Here is a 16,659-nt window from a genome sequence, read left to right as displayed (position 1 = left end):
TTAGACGAATCCGGCGTTCCATCATATTTACATGAGATTGGTTTTTGAACCCTCATAAAACGATACCAGGGGCTTCCCGCGTGTAATCAGGGCCAGCCCGGCTCAACTTGGTTTCTCTTGAATTTTGATAGTTCATTGATAATAACCAACTCTTCTTTTTTTGGCATAGCAACTTTCACCTAAGTTCTTTCCTTTTGCAGATGACAATCGTGCTACACCCGTCCAGGACACGGCACAATGGAGACACAGGCGCAGACGTGCAGCAGGGACCCGCCCCAAAGGTTTCTTTTTAGATTAAGACCCTGCGTAAACCTTTTTTACTGTCTCTTGTTGCTCACATCCTCCAGATACTCCACACAACCGAGAAGGATGCCGGTGTTATTGGCATGTGGCCACGCTAGGATTTTGCATGTACCTGGACACATGGGGTTTCTTATTAAGGGCATTGTTTGGCCCGGTATATGTTATAAAGACCGAACACCTTAGGGAGTGTTCGGCGTCGCGAGTTTGGCCCTATATGCATCAGCTCCGAATCATGTCTTTGGTCAAATGTTGGGTTTGCCCGGCTCCCACGTTTTGGTACCATACGTTCCGTTATATCGGCTAAGGTAGCACTGGGAGAACTACTGCAATTGTGCCCTGGTTCATCCGGATGAGCACCTCAGTAGAGAAAGCCGAAAACTGACTGTCATGATATAGCGAGAGACTGGTCAACCACTCGATGACTCATCGGAATCTTCGGGATTCCTCCGCATTAACAAAGGGCCATTTCCCGGTCATGTACGTACGCGCCCCGTATTCGGACGAGCGTAGAAGTACCAGGGGCTATATAGTAGCCCCACTGTCAAACTCCTATGGCTAAGTGAAAGTGTTAAAGCAATATAGTCCGATTGCCTCATTCGCTACGCTGTCACCTCCTTAACGGACCAAGACGTTGGATCAAGTGTGGATATGCATGTTTTGCGAACACCCCCGCATTATATGCGTGGGGGCGGAAGCCGACGACTGCAAACTTTCAGGTTATACACATATATACATAAACGGCCGCACAGGAGGCACCATAGTACTTTTGGGAAAAGTATAAATATAGCCTTAATAATTCAGTAAAACATTGTTTTTACAATGGGAATACATGTCACTTGAACATAACATTCTTCGAGCACTGAGCCTCTATCGAACGAGCACCTTCAAGAACTTCTTCAAAGTAGTGCTCGGCAGCCACTCGGCCTACGGCCGAACCTTGTGTCGCAACAGTGGTGGCCTCCATCTCCGCCCAGTATGTCTTGACACAGGCAAAGGCCATCCGCGCACCCTCTATGCACGGCGATCTCTTTACAGCATCGATGCGTGGCACAGCACCAAGGAATTATTGCATTAAGCTAAAGTAGCTATTCGGCCTTGGCCCTCCCGGCCACAGGTGATCCACAACGGACCTCATGGCAAGTCCGGACAACCTATGGAGCTCGGCCCACTCGGCTAATCGCTCATTCAACAGCAGCGGACGGACTGGAGCGTGGAACTGTGACCAGAACAGCTTTTCCACTTCGGGACCTTTCTGATCCTTGAAGTACTCGGCCGCATCAGCAGCACTTGCAGCCAAATCCATGTACGCGTCTGCAAAACTCCATAGCCGGTCCATAGGAGCATACTTCGGATCTCCGAACTTAGTCCGCAATAAGAAGGGCTTCCCAGACACGATATCTGCAGCTTGATTCAGCTCCTCCTTCATCGCTCTAATTTTGGAGCGGGCTTCCTTGGCAGCCACCCGGGCCTTCTCCAGGTCCGTCGCCTTCACCCGGTTCTCTTCTTCAAGAAGCTGGTAACGGTAAGCGGCATCTTTTAACTCTACAGCCATCTTGGCTATTTTTTCCTTGCTCTCGCAATGTGCGGCCTGTTCGGTCCTTAATTCTTCGGCCGCCTTTAAAGCGGCCGCATTGCTATTTCTTTCTTGCTCCTTGGCTCGGGAAAGCTCCGCCCGAAGGGTCTCCACGGTGGCAGCTCCATCTAAAGTCACAACACATTAAAGATACTGGCATCATGCTACTCTTATTATGTGACGATCACCAGAAAAATCACTCACCATGTGCCTCGTCAAGCCGCTTGTTGACAAGCACGATGTCAGCGTCTCCCGCATCAAGTTGCCGCTTTAGCTCGGCAAAACCATCAGTCCGGCTAGCCACCGGAGCTTCAGCCACCTGCACATAAAGGCGGTCTGGTTATTACCTGGGACTATGATCCTCTGTTTGCCGCCGTTTTCGACGACACCAGAGTCTCAGGGGCTACTATCTGCATAGGGCATATCTAACGTATGCGGTACTGTTAGAAACATACATTATTTCACGTACCTCGAAGCCTTTCAGCAGACTCATGAAGGCTTCATGCAAACCGCTTTCAGCGGATGAAATCCTTTCAATTACCATACCCATTAGCATACGATGCGCTTCCGAGACGGGCGCTTGCCCCAAAAGATCCTTCAGCGCGTTCGACCGCACACTGTATGGACCCTTGCTGTCGCTCTCCTTAGGAGCCGGATACTGGAGATTCCGGGCAGCCAAAGGGTTATCCTCTAGCCCTAGTGGATCCGGAGATACCCTTCGCGACGACACTTCAAGGTCGCCCGCTTCTTGAGACGGGGTGTCCGGGGGAGGCGTTTCGCTCTCCATCATCTCCGGAAGAAGATCCCCCGAAGATGAACTCTGTCGAGAAGGGCTACGATCCGGACTACAATTTATAAGCATCGGTTATTTTCTTCGGAAGTAAGGTAGGATGTTTTCACTATTAAGTACTTTTCGATTACTTACAGCTCGGTAAAGGGCTGATCCCCACGCAGACATTGTGCGGCAAGAATACCCTCCGAGGCAAGACCCTCCGATGAAGATTTCTTCTCCCGTTTTGAAACCTTAGTTTCCGGATCTTCAGAGGTAGTCCTCTTCCTTCCCCGGGGAGGGAGAATGTCAGATTCTTCCCTTTGATTGTCCTCCCTCGCGGAGGTGCTCATTCCCCCGGCTGGAATAAGTAGCGAGTGAGGCCCGCTTTCACCCTCTTTATTCCCCCATCATCTTCCTTTGAGGACACTGGATAAGGCGCCGGCTCGAGCATCTTGCCCAGTACCGGATTGTCCAAGCCCTCAGGAAGGGGGCCAAACACCTAATCATCATCGCCTTTATTATCCAGTCCTGGTCAAAAGGCGGCTCTTTAGAATGATGCCATGATAAATAAAAGGACAGCAGGTTCGGCATGGAATTACTTACTTCGGCAGCAGGGCGGTTGCACCTCAGGCCCACGTCCTCGGTGGTGTTCGGACACTCTATTTGGGGTCCGAAGAACGACTTGTACATCTCTTCGTGTGTCATGCCGAGGAAATGATGAATAGCACGCGGTCCTTCTGGGTTGAATTCCCACATGCGGAGGGGCTGGCGTTTGCAAGGCTGGACTCGACGAACCAGCATAACTTGCATTACCATAACCAGACTAAAATCTCCCTCGAAGAGATCTCGGATACGGCTCTGCAGTATTGGCACGTCCTTGGCTGGACCCCAGCTCAGCCCCCTGCTGATCCATGACATCAGTTGTGGTAGGGGGGCCGAGGGAAAGGTGGGGGCAACTACCCACTTGGCACTTCGGGGAGCTGTGACGTAAAACCACTCCCGCTGCCACAATCCGGACACTTCTGGAAAGGAACCCTCTAGCCATGGAGCGTCAGCAATTTTGCTTATTAAAGCACCTTCGCACGCTGCATGCTTCCCCTCGATCATCTTCGGCTTCACATCAAAGGTCTTGAGCCACAAGCCAAAGTGAGGGGTAATGCGTAGGAAGGCCTCAGATACGACAATAAATGACGAGATGTGAAGAAGGGAATCCGGGGCCAAATCATGAAAATCTAGCCTGTAATAGAACATGAGACCCCTAACAAAGGGATCCAGAGCGAGGCCTAGTCCTCAGAGGAAGTGGGAGATGAACACAACACTCTCGTTGGGTTCGGGAGTAGGGACGACCTGCCCTCGGGTGGGCAGCATATGCGAAATTTCGGCGGTCAAATATCTGGCCTCTCTCAACTTCTTGATGTCGTCCTCTGTGACGAAGGAAGGCATCCACCGACCTTGAAGGTTGGATCCGGACATAGTTGAAGGTCCGAAGCGCCTAACCTGGGCTTTGGGTGTTAGAACTCGAGGCGGGGAAAGGATTCGATTGAGCGCGGGAGGAGAAAAAGAAAAAGCCTTGTCCCCTTTATAAAGAGGGTGAATATCAGGCGTCCTCCTCGTGGCCGTTTGAGACTTACCTAAGATCTAGGAGTCATACCAACAGGCATGGTTGGGTTACCCACGTTTGTATTGATGAGAATCCCGTGATAAGGGGAACATGATCTCTGTTTTGACAAGACATGTCAAGGAAACCGCCTCGCGTTATGCGCAGAGCTGGTTAAGAAAAACGGTTCGAATAATGACCGGGCCGTGGCGTGATGTCGTGCTGTCAAAACGCGTCAGCGGATTAGATTTGTGGAAATATTATTCTCTCTACGGTGGTATGTGGAACTTATTTTGCAGGGTCGGACACTATCCTTGTATTCGAACTCTTCCATGGTGTATTCGGAGGAGGAACCCGTCTTGCAATGCCGAAGACAACACTGCGCGGTGCGCTGGACTCATCGTCATTGAAGCCTGGTTCATGGGCTACTGAGGGAGTCCTGGATTAGGGGGTCTCCAGACAGCCGGACTATATCCTTTGACTGGACTGTTGGACTATGAAGATACGAGATTGAAGACTTCGTCCTGTGTTCGGATGGGACTCTACTTGGCGTGGAAGGCAAGCTAGGCAATACGGATATATACATCTCCTCCTTTGTAACTGACCTTGTGTAACCCTAGCCCCCTCCGGTGCCTATATAAACCGGAGGGTTTTAGTCCATAGGAAAACATACAATCATACCATAGGCTAGCTTCTAGGGTTTAGCCTCTTTGATCTCATGGTAGATCAACTCTTGTAATACTCATATCATCAAGAACAATCAAGCAAGACATAGGGTATGACCTCCATCAAGAGGGCCCGAACCTGGGTAAACATCATGTCCCCTGCCTCCTGTTACCATCCACCTTAGACGCACAGTTCGGGACCCCCTACCCGAGATCCGCAGATTTTGACACCGACAGTGATGATCATCATTTTTAGAGCATTGTCCCAAGTGAGGAAAGGATGATGGAGACTATGATTCCACCACAAGTCGGGATGAGACTCCAGACTAAAAAAAAGAGGCCATACAAAAAAAGAGAGAAAAGGCCCAAATAAAAAAAAGAGAAAAAGAGAGAAGGGACAATGCTACTGTCCTTTCACCACACTTGTGCTTCAAAGTAGCACCATGATCTTCATGATAGAGAGTCTCCTATGATATCACTTTCATATACTAGCGGGAATGTTTCATTATAGAACTTGGCTTGTATATTCCAATGATGGGCTTCCTCAAAATGCCCTAGGTCTTCATGAGCAAGCAAGTTGGATGCACACCCACTTAGTCTCTTTTGTTGAGCTTTCATACACTTATAGCTCTAGTGCATCCGTTGCATGGCAATCCCTACTCACTCACATTGATATCTATTAATGGGCATCTCCATAGCCCGTTGATACGCCTAGTTGATGTGAGACTATCTTCTCTCTTTTTTTGTCTTCTCCACAACCACCATTTTATTCCACCTATAGTGCTATGTCCATGGCTCACGCTCATGTATTGCGTAAAGATTGAAAAAGTTTGAGAACACCAAAAGTATGACACAATTGCTTGGCTTGTCATCGGGTTTTTGCATGATTTAAATATTTTGTGTGGTGAAGATAGAGCATAGCCAGACTACATGATTTTGTAGGGATAGCTTTCTTTGGCCATGTTATTTTGAGAAGACATAATTGCTTGGTTAGTATGCTTGAAGTATTATTTTTATGTCAATATTAAACTTTTGTCTTCAATCTTATGGATCTGAATATTCTTGCCACAATAAAGAGAACTACATGGATAAATATGTTAGGTAGCATTCCACATCAAAAATTCTATTTTTATCATTTACCTACTCGAGGATGAGCAGGAATTAATCTTGGGGATGCTGATACATCTCCAACGCATCTATAACTTTTGATTGTTCCATGCTATTATATTATCAACCTTGGATGTTTTATATGCATTTATATGCTATTTTATATGATTTTTGGGACTAACCTATTAACCTAGAGCCCAGTGCCAGTTTCTGTTTTTTCCTTGTTTTAGAGTATCGCAGAAAAGGAAAATCAAACGGAGTCCAATTGACCTGAAACTTTACGAAACTTATTTTTGGAACAGAAGAAGCCCACAGAGTATCGGAGATGGACCAAAAGAGTCCCGGGCTGCCCACGAGGGTGGAGGGCACGCCCCCCTGCCTCGTGGACAGCCCGGAGATCCACCGACGTACTTCTTCCTCCTATATATATCCATATACCCTAAAAACTTCGAGGAGCAGAATAGATCGGGAGTTCCACCGCCAGAAGCCTCCGTAGCCACCGAAAACCAATCTAGACCCGTTCTGGCACCCTGCCGGAGGGAGAATCCCTCTCCGGTGGCCATCTTCATCATCCCGGTGCTCTCCATGACGAGGAGGGAGTAGTTCTCCCTCGGGGCTGAGGGTATGTACCAGTAGCTATGTGTTTGATCTCTCTCTCTCTCTGTCTCTCTCTCTCGTGTTCTTGAGGTGGTACGATCTTGATGTATCGCGAGCTTTGCTATTATAGTTGGATCTTATGATGTTTCTCCACCTCTACTCTCTTGTAATGGACTGAGTTTTCCCTTTGAAGTTATCTTATCAGATTGAGTCTTTAAGGATTTGAGAACACTTGATGTATGTCTTGCGTGGGATACCCGTGGTGACAATGGGGTATTCTGTTGATCCACTTGATGTATGTTTTGGTGATCAACTTGCGGGTTCCGCCCATGAACCTATGCATAGGGGTTGGCACACGTTTTTGTCTTGACTCTCCGGTAGAAACTTTGGGGCACTCTTTGAAGTTCTTTGTGTTGGTTGAATAGATGAATCTGAGATTGTGTGATGCATATCGTATAATCATACCCACGGATACTTGAGGTGGCATTGGAGTATCTAGGTGACATTAGGATTTTGGTTGATTTTTGTCTTAAGGTGTTATTCTAGTACGAACTCTATGATAGATCGAACGGAACGAATAGCTTCATGTTATTTTACTACAGACTCTTGAACAGATCGATCAGAAAGGATAACTTTGAGGTGGTTTCGTACCCTACCATAATCTCTTCGTTTGTTCTCCGCTATTAGTGACTTTAGAGTGACTCTTTGTTGCATGTTGAGGGATAGTTATATGATCCAATTATGTTATTATTGTTGAGAGAACTTGCACTAGTGAAAGTATGAATCCTATGCCTTGTTTCCTGGCATTGCAATACCGTTTCCGCTCACTTTTATTACTTGTTACCTTGCTGTTTTTACATTTTTAGATTACAAATACCTATATGTACCATCCATATTGCACTTGTATCACCATCTCTTTGCCGAACTGGTGCACCTATACAATTTACCATTGTATTGGGTGTGTTGGGGACACAAGAGACTCTTTGTTATCTGGTTGCAGGGTTGCTTGAGAGAGACCATCTTCATCCTACGCCTCCTACGGATTGATAAACCTTAGGTCATCCACTTGAGGGAAATTTGCTACTGTCCTACAAACCTCTACACTTGGAGGCCCAACAACGTCTACAAGAAGAAGGTTGTGTAGTAGACATCAGCACTGCATGGTCAACATGGTCAATGTATGACGTCCATCGGAAGTGGAGTGTACGTGGAGAGGCTGACAGCTGGGTCCACGGCCGCACACAAGGAAATGCTTCCTTATTACGCGCAAAATAATGATTCCTCCACCTGACAGCTGGGACCCATCGGAAGGGCCTCTGTATTTCACGAAAAAATGTTCCCCCCGCTGTCAGCTCGGACCCACCAGCTATATCTTCGCAGCAAGGAAGTGCATCCTTATTATGCACAGAAAAATGAATACCCCCCCCCTTCTAGCTAGGACCCACTGTAGTGGGAGGCTGACTTGTGGGCCTACCAAGTTGACGGGGATGGAGGGCTTTGTCAACTTAGTCAATATGAATGATTCTAGCTCCAGTGACCATACAATGTCCATCCAACGGCCGCAGTGCTTCTTCAACCTCTGGTCTTCTTGCTTCAGCCGCCCAAACCAGCGCTGGTCGTGCCGCCTGCTCCTGCCTCCCATGGCCGGTTGGGCTGCCACGAAGGCCTCACCGCCCCCTTCTATTCCCACTGCTGGCTAGGCCATCCCTCTACTCACTCACACCCCCTGTTATTCTGCGGCGACGGTAGCCTCACACTGCAGCCGAACAGTGAACCCTCATACTCATACTCATACTCCTCTCCGCGTGGGCATCCACTGCCACGTCTTCCCCGGCTCCGCGTCGTCCCCTTCCTAGGCCTTGTCGTTGTCCACCGCCTTGGTGCTCTCGGCGCGGCGTGGTCAATGTGGTCAAGGAACGACTTCCATCAAAAGAGTACTGTATGTGGAAAGGCTGACATATGGGTCCACGGCCGCAGCAAGGAAGTGCCTCCTTATTACGCACAAAATAATGATTCCTCCACCTGACAGCAGGGACCCACCGGACGGGCCACCATATTTTGCGAAAAAACATTCCCCCATGACTACTGGGACCCACCAGCTACATCTTCGCATGCAAGGAAGTGCCTTCTTATCCTCCCTGACAGTCGGGACCCACCTAGTCGAAGTGTACATAACGTTGTCATTCTGGTCGCGAACGTGTACGTACATACTGGTCGATCGGTCTGTCTGCAGGCTGCAACGATGAACCGTGACCGAGTAAGAAAGGGCACGTGTCGTAGTAGAGGCGTACAAGTAGCACATACATGTACGTATAGCCAGGGTGCAAGAAAGTAAATACGGCCACGTACGTACATACGGACGGGGTCTCGAACGCCTACTCGCGCATACGTATGGCCAGGGCTCATGTACATGGAGAGGCAGCGACAACATCCTGTTCATCGGCAGCCAACTAGCTGGGTTGGAATGAAGAAAATACGTCATCGTGTTCATCAGGAGGCAACGGAACATGTGTTGCTCATCGGGAGCCAACCGACTTGGACGGAAGAGCCGATCGAAACAAGGTCTGGCGTACCGCAGAACGGAGGAAACGGCCTTTTGTTCGACCACCTACGATCCAAACGGGATCTTGTTCACTGGGAGGGGTGTGGCATACCGTAAAACAGAGGAAACAGACTTCTCTTCGACCTCCTACGGTCGAAACGGGGTCCTGTTGATCAGGGGGGCGTGGCGTACCACAAAACGGAGGAAACGGACTTGTGTTGGAGCACTACGGCCGAAACGGGGGTCCTATTCATCGGGAGGGGTGTGGTGTACCGCAAAACGGGACTCCACGGGCTACTGTTCATCTCCACCTCCAACCTCCACCTATGACTGTTCATCCACGGGCTCCTGTTCATCCAGCCTCCACCGCTCCTCCACCGGCCACTGTTCAACCAGCCCTCTCCATGGGGTCCTATTCAACCACCCCTCCACGGGCTACTGTTCATCCAGCCCTCCACCGGCTACTGTTCAACCAGCCCTCCACGGGGTCGTCCTGTTTATCTAGCCCTCCATGGGGTCCTGTTCATCCACCCCCAACTGACTCGATCGATCGGGGTCTTGTTCATCCAGCGGCAACGACCTCTACTACCACGGGGTCCTGTTCATCCAACCCCCATCGGGAACTGTTCATCCAACCCCCAAACAACGCTCACTATTCATCAAGAGGCAGCAGGTTAGATCGGCTTCAGTAAGCAGCAGTAGCGAAGGAATCGCTTGATCGGGTTTAGTTAACAGCCAGGGATCGATTGGTCGCTCGGGTTCAGTAACGCGTAGCCTGCAGTGCAATCGCTCGGGTTCAGTAGGAGAACGCCTTGCTCGGGTTTAGTTAGAGCCAAACGCCTCGCACCCATGCGCGTATGTGTACGAGAGAAACGCGCATCGCTCGGCCCCGACAACCCACCGTAACTGGGAACTCCCCAATATTTTCCTCGCCCTCGCTTCTACCATGTTTTTTCTGTCATGGACGGCCCAAAGAATGTCATGCAGCTGTGTCTCCGGCCCGGCTAGGACGAAAAGCCCATTTTCTATCATGTTTTTTTGTCATAGAAGTAGGAGCCCACCACATCTATGATGATACTGGGTTTTGTCACAATTATCGTCACAGAAGTGTCATAAGCATGAGAGAGAAAAATTCGTTTGGCCCAAAATGTCACGGATGTGTCTTTTTTTTTGTAGTGAATGCTTCCAAACATACCGGGAAAGCCCACTGGTGCACCCATCTAATGAAGTCTTACAGTTTCCTCTTCATTTGAAGCTCGAAGATATACATCTCTGAATGCCTCAATGATAGACTTAACAATTTTGTTCAAACTCTTAATTTAAGTGATCTCTACCATTCCAATCTAACCGTCAATAGAATTAGTTGGATTGCCATATGCAAGCATGCCCACCGCCGTTGAAACCTTCTTCAAAGTACCATGACCTTGTTAACTAGTTGCATTTCTTCTCTGACAAAGTACGAACAATGATTTTACACGATATGAACAGTGCGCAAGAACAGACTCTTTAACACTCGAAACCTTCTCCTAAAAGTTTTTAGAAGTTATCTGCAAAGAGGCAAATGCTCGTTAAACGAACAATTTCCTATAGTGTTGCATCAACCATTCCACTTGTTGACGGTACCATTACAAGTTTAGGGTTGCACTTGATACTAGATGTGGGTATGTCTAATAAACACATATTTTAATCATTTCCACCTTGAAAATGTGTTAGCACTTAGCTGATATTCACAATATCTTTTTGCATCATTGCTTAGCTTATGTGCTACTTCTAGCACCAAGTCATTATATGTTAGTATCATGTAGAATTTTTGCTTGTTAGTCCAACTTTGTGATATTTTCACATAAATGGTATGTATTTTTTATTTCTTTTGTTGGTGTTGGGGCAAAAATAATAAGGTGAACATGGTTCCATGTGCACTCACATGAATAGTAATTAAAAAAAATACAAGACAAATTCAAAAAATTCTGCAATTTTGTAGTATCAAACTTGGTTGAACATTCTACTCATGTGTGAATTTTTGTGAAGAAATAACACCCGTGGTATTTTTAGTGAAGAAAATACAATCGAGGCCTTGCTATTCATCAAATAGTGTTTTTTTAATATAGCTTCGATTTTTTATTTTTGCCCATAATACCATGAATGTAATTTCTTTGTGAAACTTCATACGCGAGTATACCGGTCGACTTTGCATGTTGCAAAAAAATCAGTTTTTTTTTAATTTTTTCTAGTATTTGTTTGAATTTACTATTCATAAGGGGTGAGCGTGGAACTATGTTCACCAAATCCGCATCTGTGTTGGGGTGCTTAAGTAATGGATAGAAATATTTTGACGATGCCATTTGCACCTCGAGACTCATACGACTCTTAGGTTCAATTTGCTTTGGAGCGAGGTGTTTCTGCTATGAGTGGAGAGCTTGGAACCACTAGTAAGCTTGCACGTGCAATGCACCTTGCAAACTTAACCAAATGATACCACGCCAATATAAAAATGGATACATAATGTTGTGTTGCCCCTCAAGTTGTATTTTTTAAGAGTGAGACATCGCTATGGTCGTGTTGCTGCGTAAGGACAGTAATATATTGTTTGTCCATGCGGTGTTTTGATAGGTTGTGAAAGAAGAAGAACAAGTTATGTTAGAAAGCATCCTTGAATTTTTCTCGTATTCAATCCGTGGAGGTGCAATCCTTCAACTGGTCTTAATATCATGGTGTAAGCAATTAACAACTAAAATGAGAGAGAGAGAGAGAGAGAGAGAGAGAGAGATAAAGATCAACGATATTTAGATCAACAAATAGTTTATAGATTGGATTTCCTTGATAATGTATTACGACATTTCTTACAATCAATTACATGCTGCAAATACTCAGAAATCGCACTTGAATGACCACTAAAATTAAAATACAATTCAAATAAAAATATCAATAGTGTCGAACTAACATTTTGAAGTAATATCTGAACAACAAAAGACTTTAAGGTGCTTTACAAATTAGTTTTTGTCCACATAAGGAATCTATTTGAATGTACTGCTAGTGCTACACGTGAGAAATCGAGAATAAGGAATGACATATGAGTAGATGATTTGGTGCGTGAGGTTCGCTCCAAATTTCAGATCCTTTGGACATATGAATGGCTCTCAGCAAAAAAGACAAATTAGGTTAGAAAAATGCATGAACAAAAAACTTTTTTATGACCACAAATTTGTCTTTTTTTGCGGAGAGCTACTCAGATGTCCAAATGACCTGAAATTCAGAGCGCACCTCACGCACCAAATTATCTACTATACAAAAAATGGATTTTAAAAAAAAACTAGTATTTGTTTTGAATTTTTGATTCATCGCAGGTGCAGATGAGCCTGGGCACGAATCGCTGCTCTCAGGGTTCTTACTAAAACATTATAGGTTTGTGTGATTCGGCAATAATGGCAGTATTTGAAAGAAACACAATCATAACTTAGGGTGACATTCAATTGTTTTAATTCCCTCTGTTTATAGTGGTCATTTCAATTGTCACCAATGGGCAACTCAAGTAAAAAAACATTTCATTTTCCCATTATCTACTATAAAATATAATGTTGCAAAAATTCATAGAAGTAATGTATCTTACGATACGAGAGAAAAATAAACGACTTGCACAACAAGCACATACAACATACCTTGTTTGATAAAAGTACACTCAAGTGTACATGCGGATTTTATAAAGAACCTTATAGTGGATATTCTTTTTTTCCCTCAAAAATATCTCACGGGACCCAAGCTCGGCACGTTGAGCGTAAACTAAGATAAGCTAACCTATTACTGTGAAAGTCATGTCAAATGCATCAATGAGGTAGAGCAAACCTAGTAGAGTAGTAACTAATCCTAAGGCCAGGCACTGCTTAATTAGAAGTTAAAAGGGTGTACACTCCCGAAGTCTCTCCTAAGGCCAGGCATATGAAAGCAGGCCACAAGGATGTAAGGAGCCCGCCTGAGTTCTCGCTCCGAAGACCAAGATACTCCAACTCTAAACACGCCCAGGGCTGTTGACAATGTAATACACCAAGGGTGGCCTCTCGTTGGGAGCCCGGCAGCAAGCCTCTCTCCGGGCCCATGGAGATAGGCTAAGGCCTAACCATAAGATGGATCCACGGAGCCCGAATAGGCGGCAAATGATCATCTTGGCGAGCAAGCCAGGATGGCGGCCGCCGAGATCAGATTGATCTCTTGTAAAACTCTAGCCCCCGCCATCTATGTAAGGTGGGGGCTAGGGGTAGCCATAAGGATCTACATCCATAGAACCATACTCTTTGCCATCTATTTTTTTTAGCTGTTGGCAAAGAACTATTTTTTTCTGGCTGACAGCAAAGTGTTGACGCCATCGGTTAGGGTCCAGGCCCTACAAATTGCTTTTCTTTGTCGTCAGGCCGACGACAAACTCTTTACCATATAGAAAGGCAAGGATAAAGTAGCTCTTTGCCGATTTAGGCTTTGCCGAAAACCTTTGTCGTCAGCTAACTGTCGGCAAACTCTTTGCCATCATGTTTTCTCTCTCTGCCGTCTGTGTCGCCACTAACGACAAACTTGCCTGATTCCCGTCGTGTCGATAGTATCATGATCCATCCCCTATTTTAACCCTTGCACGAGGTACTCCACAATGAATACAAACACAAAGCAGGATGTAGGGTGTTGCTCCTTCCGGGAGCTCCGAACTTGGGTAAACTCCTCATGTGGTCTCCGATCTGGTACTTCCGGCTGCGTTCACCACCCAACCGAGGGTCCTAACAGGTTTATGCACCATGAATTATCATCCTCTCCACCAACTCGTACAGTCAAAGAAGAAAATAATCCATAATGAATGATAAATAAGGAAATAGCAAGGCTAATTAATCATATTCATTATACGCTGATCTTGTGATCTCCACTGCCTGGGGGGCAGCTCTTCTACTCTTCCCTACTGGAACCGGCTGCCTCGGAGGCCAGGTCATAGCGGATTGAGTTGGTGATGACACGCTCTATGGATTTACATGCAACACGAGCTCGATGAAAGTACAATCTGATGAACCAGGGGACAACTCGAGGGGTTTGTCGCGTTTGAGGGGATTGAGCCATCGCCCGAGGGTGTTGATGGGAGGGTATTTGTGCGGGGGTCTCTGCGTGCGATGGGAATAGGTGAGTGATGCCTCTCTAAGGGATGTTGTGATGCATAGGGATGAAAAGTGAGTGTGTGATCTCCCATTTTTCTACTTAAATAAATGAATGTGTGTTGGTGAGGGGCGAGGCCATGTAGGCGACGATGAACTAAACTGGGGAGGGAGATGTGGCCCATCTCGCGGGAGGCCTGCACATGGGCCAACCTTAGGACCCAGTAGGCCAGGACGTGGCAAGAGCCCTTCGCCCTGCGGGGGGTCTGTCTTCTGAAAGTTTCTTCATCTTGGCGTGCAAGCTAAGGACTCCCTATGTGTGATCCCTTTTGGAACATTTGGTCGTGCTCTGCACCCTACTAGGACTACTGATGGGTTTCAGTACCATCAGTAGGGCCAAAAGAGTGTCGCCCATACAACCAGTGACATAGCGACATTATTAATTAAACACTGGTTTTACTCACTACCCTCTTCATCTGTGATCATCCAGGTAAGCTCGCCTTTATGCGGCCTATGCTATGATAAATATGATCTCGTTAATTAAGCACAACGTGCAAATTGCAAAATTATAATGATGTTTTGATGTCTCTATATCTAAGATTAGGCCCAGAAGAGCGTGGCCTATACAACCAACAACATAGCAACATTGTTAATTAAACACTGGTTGTACTCACTACCCTCTTCATTTGTGCTCACCTAGGTCGCCTTTATGCAGCCTATGTTGTAACAAATATGACCTTGTTAATGAAACACAACGTACACATTGACAAATTATGATGATGTTTTGGTGTCTCTATATCTAAGTTGGTTATCCCATGGCATCACACGAGCATTCAACCAGTATATAAAAAAGTAGAGTGAATGTTATGCCTATGGGAATCTTCTCCACAATTGGAGGGCTTGATCCCACTAGGGGAGGATAGATCGAGCAATGCTCTCTCTAAGTCTTACTCTATACTTTGCTAACCCTAGAAAAGGGGGGAGGTACCAAATATATATGTTCTAAGGAAAGAGGGGAAAGTGGGGGTACAAGGGACATTTCCCATTAGATGCATGCTGGCATGGAGGAGCTCCAGGGTAGGTCGGGGACCCGAGGTACCTAGAGAGCAAACCACTAGACCCAGGGGATCCGGGGTATCTAGAGAGCAATGTCGTTGGAGGTCGGGAACCCAGGGGTCCAGAGCCCTGGGGTCGCAGGGTGTCCAGAGAGCTTCTCCTTGTCTCAGCTCTCTGGGACTCCATCTAGCTATCATCGTTGGCCCTCTTTATGGACATGGCATTGATTCCTCACTTCTCCGTGGATGTTGTCATCGTACATAATCACACACAAGGTTCCACTCTGATGTATTAGCCATGTCCCATCTAAATGCAGAGGGAGCTCAATTAGGAGAGAAGTTACCTCACTCTCGATAGCTCCTGCACTAGCCCTTGTCATTTATCCACTTCAGGCTTGAAGGCTTGATGACGGGTTCATGATGATGTCCATGGGATGCTCCATGCCAGGGAGGCTCAGACTACTACCTAGTCTACAATGAGAACAACTTTGATCATTAGAGTAGAGTATATCACGATGGAGTAGTTGTGAGACATCGTTCTGTTGCAATATAACTTGATTTAAGTTTCCCTTTATTATTACAGTTATGCATTGTACCTTGATACTGGTAGGTGAGGAGATTCAAAGCCAGATGGCCTAAATGGAAGCAGGACGCACTTTCCATTGCACTAGGAGGCTCTCCCCATTGATACCAAACATTTTATAATTTTCCAATGTGTTGCAATGAGGGCATAAATATTCTAGTGAGTCAATACCAATCATGTCTGATATATGCCTTACACCCACCATATTCTAATGCAGGAAGTGATTTGATTGAGTTAATAAAACATTCTAATTTGATTGACTCAATGCAAAATTTTGATTTGATTTGATTGTCCGTGTCCGACATATAGCTAGAATGATTTGAATTGAGTTAATGCAATTGCCTTGCACCCACCAACAGGTTGATTTGATTGAGTGGATGCAAAATACTACTCCCTCTGTCCCATAATATAAGAACGTTTTTTACACTAGTATAGTGCCAAAAACGCTCTTATAATATGAGACGGAGGGAGTAGTTGATTTGATTGAGTGGATGCAAAATAGTTGATTTGATTGTTTGTGTCCGGCATATAGCTAGAAGGATTTGATTTAATTTGACTTGATTGAGTTAATGCAATTACCTTTCTCACCTACTAATGGAGGCTCTTCAAAAGATTTGACTTGACTAAGATATGCGGGACGTGGGGAGGGAAGACTTCACCGACGAAAACCCCAAATTTCAGTTTGGAGAGCTTGTTTCTAATGTTGTAACACAAGTTTGTGACGATGAACAGCTGTAATGCTTCT

Source organism: Triticum aestivum, chromosome 5A, assembly GCF_018294505.1.
Source record: "Triticum aestivum cultivar Chinese Spring chromosome 5A, IWGSC CS RefSeq v2.1, whole genome shotgun sequence".
Classification (NCBI taxonomy): Eukaryota; Viridiplantae; Streptophyta; class Magnoliopsida; order Poales; family Poaceae; genus Triticum; species Triticum aestivum.
Note: the sequence above shows the minus strand (reverse complement) of the source record.